Raw genomic sequence first — 6,000 nt, 5'->3', positions numbered from 1 at the left:
TAAAACAGTGCTTTGTATTTGATCCCAACTAAGATATAATTACCCCTTATTGGGGCAGAACAGCCCTATTGGGTTTATTTAATGGTTAAATGATTCCTTTTTCTCTGTAATAATAAAACAGTACCTGTACTTAATCCCAACTAAGATTTAATTACCCCTTATTGGGGGCAGAACAGCCCTATTGGGTTTATTTAATGGTTAAATAATTCCCTTTTCTCTGTAATAATAAAACAGTACCTGTACTTGATCCCAACTAAGATATAATTACCCCTTATTGGGGCAGAGCAGCCCTATTTGGTTTATTTAATGGTTAAATGATTCCCTTTTCTCTGTAATAATAAAACAGTACCTGTACTTGATCCCAACTAAGATATAATTACCCCTTATTGGGGGCAGAACAGCCCTATTGGGTTTATTTAATGGTTAAATGATTCCCTTTTCTCTGTAATAATAAAACAGTACCTGTACTTGATCCCAACTAAGATATAATTACCCCTTATTGGGGCAGAGCAGCCCTATTTGGTTTATTTAATGGTTAAATGATTCCCTTTTCTCTGTAATAATAAAACAGTACCTGTACTTGATCCCAACTAAGATATAATTACCCCTTATTGGGGGCAGAACAGTCCTATTGGGTTTATTTATATGTGTTATGTCACATCAGTCAATTACTAAACAAAGTTCTGTCTTTTAATACCACACTTTTTTTTCCTGTTACAGTTAGAGCTGCATTATTTCTAGTCATGTGATCTCTGAGGGAGCACACAGCCCATCACTAAATGGCGGCTCAAGGGAAAAGATGTAAAAAGGCAATATTTACTGATATATATATATATTAATATTCATTCTGGGGGCATTGTTTTCCTTTAGGCAGAATTATTTTTCCACGCATAAGTGAAATGACGCTAAAATTCAGTCACATGGGACCAGTAAAGTGACTTTTACTTTTAAGGCAAATTCTTTGAGAGGAATATAAATCTACTTTGACTCTCCAGTGAACATGCTGGCCCAGCCAAGGGTCCGTGTACACTACAGTATAGCTCACACTAGCCATGCACTGGGCTTTCCCTTATGAAGATGCATCAGTATGGCTACTAAACGTCTCCTAATTGTCCTGTGACTCTACAAAGCAGAACCTGAAGGAACTTCCTGATCTGTATTAACCATGACCACGTGTTGCCTCGGGGCCCTCTCACACTATTCCATTGATTTGCTTGTCTTGTCGTCTGTAAGTCACATTCTTAAATGTAGATGTGGAACCTTTGTAGAGTGGATTTGTTCCCTGGGGAGAGAATAAAACCATAATAAACAAACAGCTAATAATAATAAACAGTGGCTTTGGTAAAATGAATATTTTCTCAGAGGAGTTAAAAATGGAAATAGGCATTTGTAGTAATACTAGCAAGGTCTGCCCTGGCCCTGTAACCAATAGCAACCAAGCAGATGTTTAGACAATGCAGTAAGTGATGCTCTCATTATTTAGTTTCTTTTTAAAGTGCTACTGTACTTCTTCCTGCTAAGTGGCACTGCTATGGCCAGAGTTTTATGGTATTTTTCTGCCCAATCTATAAGAAATGTAGGTATCTGTCCTGCTTATCCTGTGCCTGCGGAACTATGCCACTTCCATGTATAATACCCCTAGAATATAGGACAGGATAAATACAGTGCCATGTCCTTGTATAATACCCCCAGAACTCATGGCAGGATAAATACAGGGCCAATTCCATGTTTCTTACCCTCAGAACACATGGTAGGATAAATACAGTGCCAATTCCATGTATCTTACCCTCGGAACACATGGTAAGATAAAAACAGTGCCAATTCCATGTATCTTACCCTCTGAACACATGGCAGGATAAATACAGTGCCAATTCCACATATCTTACCCCCAGAACACATGGTAGGATAAATACAGTGCCAATTCCATGTATCTTACCCCCAGAACACATGGTAGGATAAATACAGTGCCAATTCCATGTATCTTACCCCCAGAACACATGGTAGGATAAATACAGTGCCAATTCCATGTATCTTACCCCCAGAACACATGGTAGAATAAATACAGTGCCAGTTCCATGTATCTTACCCTCTGAACACATGGTAGGATAAATACAGTGCCAATTCCATGTATCTTACCCCCAGAACACATAGTAGGATAAATACAGTGCACATTTTACTTAGAATATCCCAGTACATGTGACTTGATAAATATATTGCCAGTTCTATGTAAATTACCCCCAGAACACATTGCAGGATAAATACAGTGCCGTTGCCATGTATATGTACAAAACACATTGTAAGATGAACACATCTTTAAGATGTATAAGACCCCCCCACACAAATAGCAGGGTATAATAGTGCCACTACCATGTATATTGCAGGATTAATATAGTGCCAGCCTCTTGTATAATGCCACAAAATTAGGTCTATCAAGTGGTCCCCTGCTCCTACATCTAAAAATATTAATAGGACCAACCTGAACCCCCTCCAAATATGCCTGTACATCTCATACCATTATATGAGCCCAGGGTAAAAAAAAACCAAATTATGTAATGTGTGCTTTGTGGGTTCTTCCTAGGCCGCCTTCCTATGGGTAGCATGTTGCCCATCCCTGCTTCAGATTATACATACTGAATCCCATTTGGCCTTCATTCTCTCCGCTTCAAATTTAGCAACTTCTCTGCGATCTTGAAATGAAACAAACAACTTCCAGATGCACAGGATAACGATGCCAATCAGTGCAATGGCAATGGAGACCCCAATGACTATCATTAAGATGTTGGGCGCGTGAGGGCAATCTGTAAAAGAAAGAAGGAGAGGTACAGCTGCTATGTGAGATATATATATTTATATCAATTTTAGGTATAGAAATTGGAACTAAACTGGCATCACATGGGGCACATATCATAAAGCACTGCGAAGTCAGTTCTGCCTTGGGCCTTGCCACTGCTAAAGAAAAACCCATCAACAAGGAAAAGCTTTCCTTTCTCTTTGGCATTTAATAACTATCAACTTCAATGTTTAACTGAACATTCTTTGGCCTTCTAATTTGGCTTCCAATTCCTGTTTATTACCACTAGGTGTCACTGTAACTCAAGTTTCTTTGTCAGTATCTGCAAAGGCTGCATCTGGAACCCATTGAGAGAAAAAAATGTATTAAAGCACTTTCTCCTTCAAAGTGCTGACAGCGAAAATAACTCCAGTCAGCAGTAAGTGTTGTGTAAAGCACACTCAGACATTGCTGGATTGTGGTGCTAGTGAACTTTTTCTTGGAAACCACTAGATGCCGACCATTCAGGAGTGCAATAAATAAAAAAAAATGTAAGCAGCACCGTCTGTTGGTTTTTTTTGGGAAGCAGAAGGGCTGTCACTCTAAACTGGTGACGTCATGCCCTGGCTCACAAAAGAAAACCTTCTGGCAGCAGTGTAAATATTAAGGAGGCAGACCCTGTAGCTGTGTAGTGTGTGTGTGTGTGTGTGTGTGGGGGGGGGTCTGGAAACAGTAAGGCACTTATACGTAGTTTTAATATGTTTGTGAAAAATGTCTCATTTCGAAAGATTAAGGGGTCCCATAAGTGATTTTTCAGTTGGCTAATTAAAGGGGTTGATCCCCTTTCAGTTAACTTTTAGTATGATGTAAAGCAGGGCTGTCCCCCTCTGTGTGGCCCCCACCTGTCTGGCTGCTGTGACTGCTTGGTTCACACCTCAGATTCAGGCTGTAATGCCCTGTATTGTTTATACATGTAATCCCCTGTATTGTTCACACCTTTTAATCCCTGAATTGTTCACCCCCTGCATTGTTCACAATCTGCCTGCCCTATGCTGCCTGTGTGTGCCATACTCTGCCTGCCCTACCCTACCTGTGTATGCCATACTCTGCCTGCCCTACCCTGCCTGTGTGTGCCATATTCTGCCTGCCCTACCCTGCCTGTGTGTGCCATACTCTGCCTTCCCTACCCTGCCTGTGTGTGCCATACTCTGCCTTCCCTACCCTGCCTGTGTGTGCCATACTCTGCCTGCCCTACCCTGCCTGTGGGTGCCATACTCTGCCTGCCCTACCCTGCCTGTGTGCCATACTCTGCCTGCCCTACCCTGCCTGTGTGTGCCATACTCTGCCTGCCTGGGGTTTGTTCTGGGAGTTTGTTAACATTTGGAAATAGTCATTGTATGGTCCCTAAGGTGTGTAATTATGTGCTGGGGGTTGCTGTGCTATCCACAGGGGAGGAGGATGCACATGGATTTAAGGGTGTGTCTTACTATGACATAATATAATTATTTCACATATGAACAAAGGGTGTTCATATGTGATACCAATAATGTGGGTATGGTATGAAAAGCTCTTGTGATAACATGGGTGTGGTTTAAAAAAGGGGAGTGGTCAAAAATGGCTTCCATTATTGGCTCTCCACCATGTAGGCTAGAAAAATTCCTGCCCTCATTACTACAGAAGTTGGACAGCACTGATGTAGGGAGTAATATTCCAAGACAATGTGTAATTGGTCTAATTGCTCAGCAACTCTTCAGTTTTGAGATATAACAGTTGCTGGTTGCTAGGGTCCAAATTACCTTAGCAACCAGTGAGTGATTTGAATGAGATACTGATATATGAACAGGAGAGGGACTGAATAGAAATAAAGTTATAAAAAGTTACAATGACAATAAAACTCTAGCCTCACAGAGCAATATGTTTTTGGCTGGTGGGGTCAGTGACCCCAATTTGAAACCTGCAAAGAGTTAGAAGAAAAAGAAGGCAAATAATTCAAAAACCATACTAAAAAAATTATCAAGATCAATTAAAAAGTTGCTTAGAATTGGTCATTCTATAACATAGTATAAGAACATAGTATAACATACTAAAAGTTAAATTAAAGGTGAACCACCTCTTTAAATTCTAATTAGTCTCTGCATTGTGCAACAAGCACCGGATTAATATCCTCTCATACTGTTTCTTAAAATTGGCGCCAAAGCCGTCTAACTCCGCCCCCTTTAATAATACCCCCCCTTCCCTCTACCAATCCCTGCCTGGACTACAAGCCCCATGAACCCTTGCACCTAATACTAATGGATCCTCCTCCTAGCCCTGTCATGGCCCCGTCCCTCCACTTTCCTCCGGTCCTAAAGGGCCTCCTGCAGGGGTACAAAAATCAACATGGTTGATCGCAATGGGGCAAGGGTCTGGGTGTACCATGGGTGAAACCAAAAAACATTCAGGGTCCTTTCTTCTTCACCTGGGTCTCTTTCTGTTCTCTGTCTGTGCTTATGGCCATAAAACAGTGGCTCTGATGTCAGCACTTAGCCCAACCTATCATACTGAGCCTGGAACACATTACAACTATTGGGGGGGGGGGGGTGAAACTGTTACACGTTTGGGGAATGTACAAGGAAAGCTTGAGTAGTGTAACATATATATCTTATGCCACATGGGGCAAATAAATACATTTTTGCAAAACATTTGGCCCTTTGCTGGGTGATGACATGGAGGTGGGGGTGGGACAGAATGGGGGAGGCTCTATGATGCAAATGGGGGTGGGTCTATGATGCAAATGACTTCCCCAATTAGCCAGGAGGCAGGGTTTAAGAGTTAATAGGCAGAATAGAGGGAAAGTGGGAGGTGGAATTGGGGCAAATCGGTGAAGACTGGAGGCAAAACAACTAGGGATTACAAATTTACTGGCAAGTACATTGCCAGTCCCCGGCCCTAAAATATTGGCCAGGTGGCTACTCTGTTAGTGACTCTAATTGGCAACATCTTAATAAAAGCCCATACTCTACTTCCAGTAAAAATGTAGCAGGCTGGATGAGTTTTTAGCAGGCCACCATCCTGTCCCCCTACCAGTTCTGTTTCATGCGCGCACCAAGACATAATAGGTGTGTTTGTGCCTGGGTAGGTAGGCGAAGATAGGTGGCAGCTTGCTTAAAGGGGTGGCTCACCTTTAATTTAACTTTTAGTATGTTGTAGAGAGAACTTTTATGAAACAATTAGCAGTTGGTCTTCATTTT

The sequence above is a fragment of the Xenopus tropicalis genome, chromosome 9 (assembly GCF_000004195.4).
Source record: "Xenopus tropicalis strain Nigerian chromosome 9, UCB_Xtro_10.0, whole genome shotgun sequence".
Lineage (NCBI taxonomy): Eukaryota > Metazoa > Chordata > Amphibia > Anura > Pipidae > Xenopus > Xenopus tropicalis.
This window is presented reverse-complemented; position numbering follows the sequence as displayed.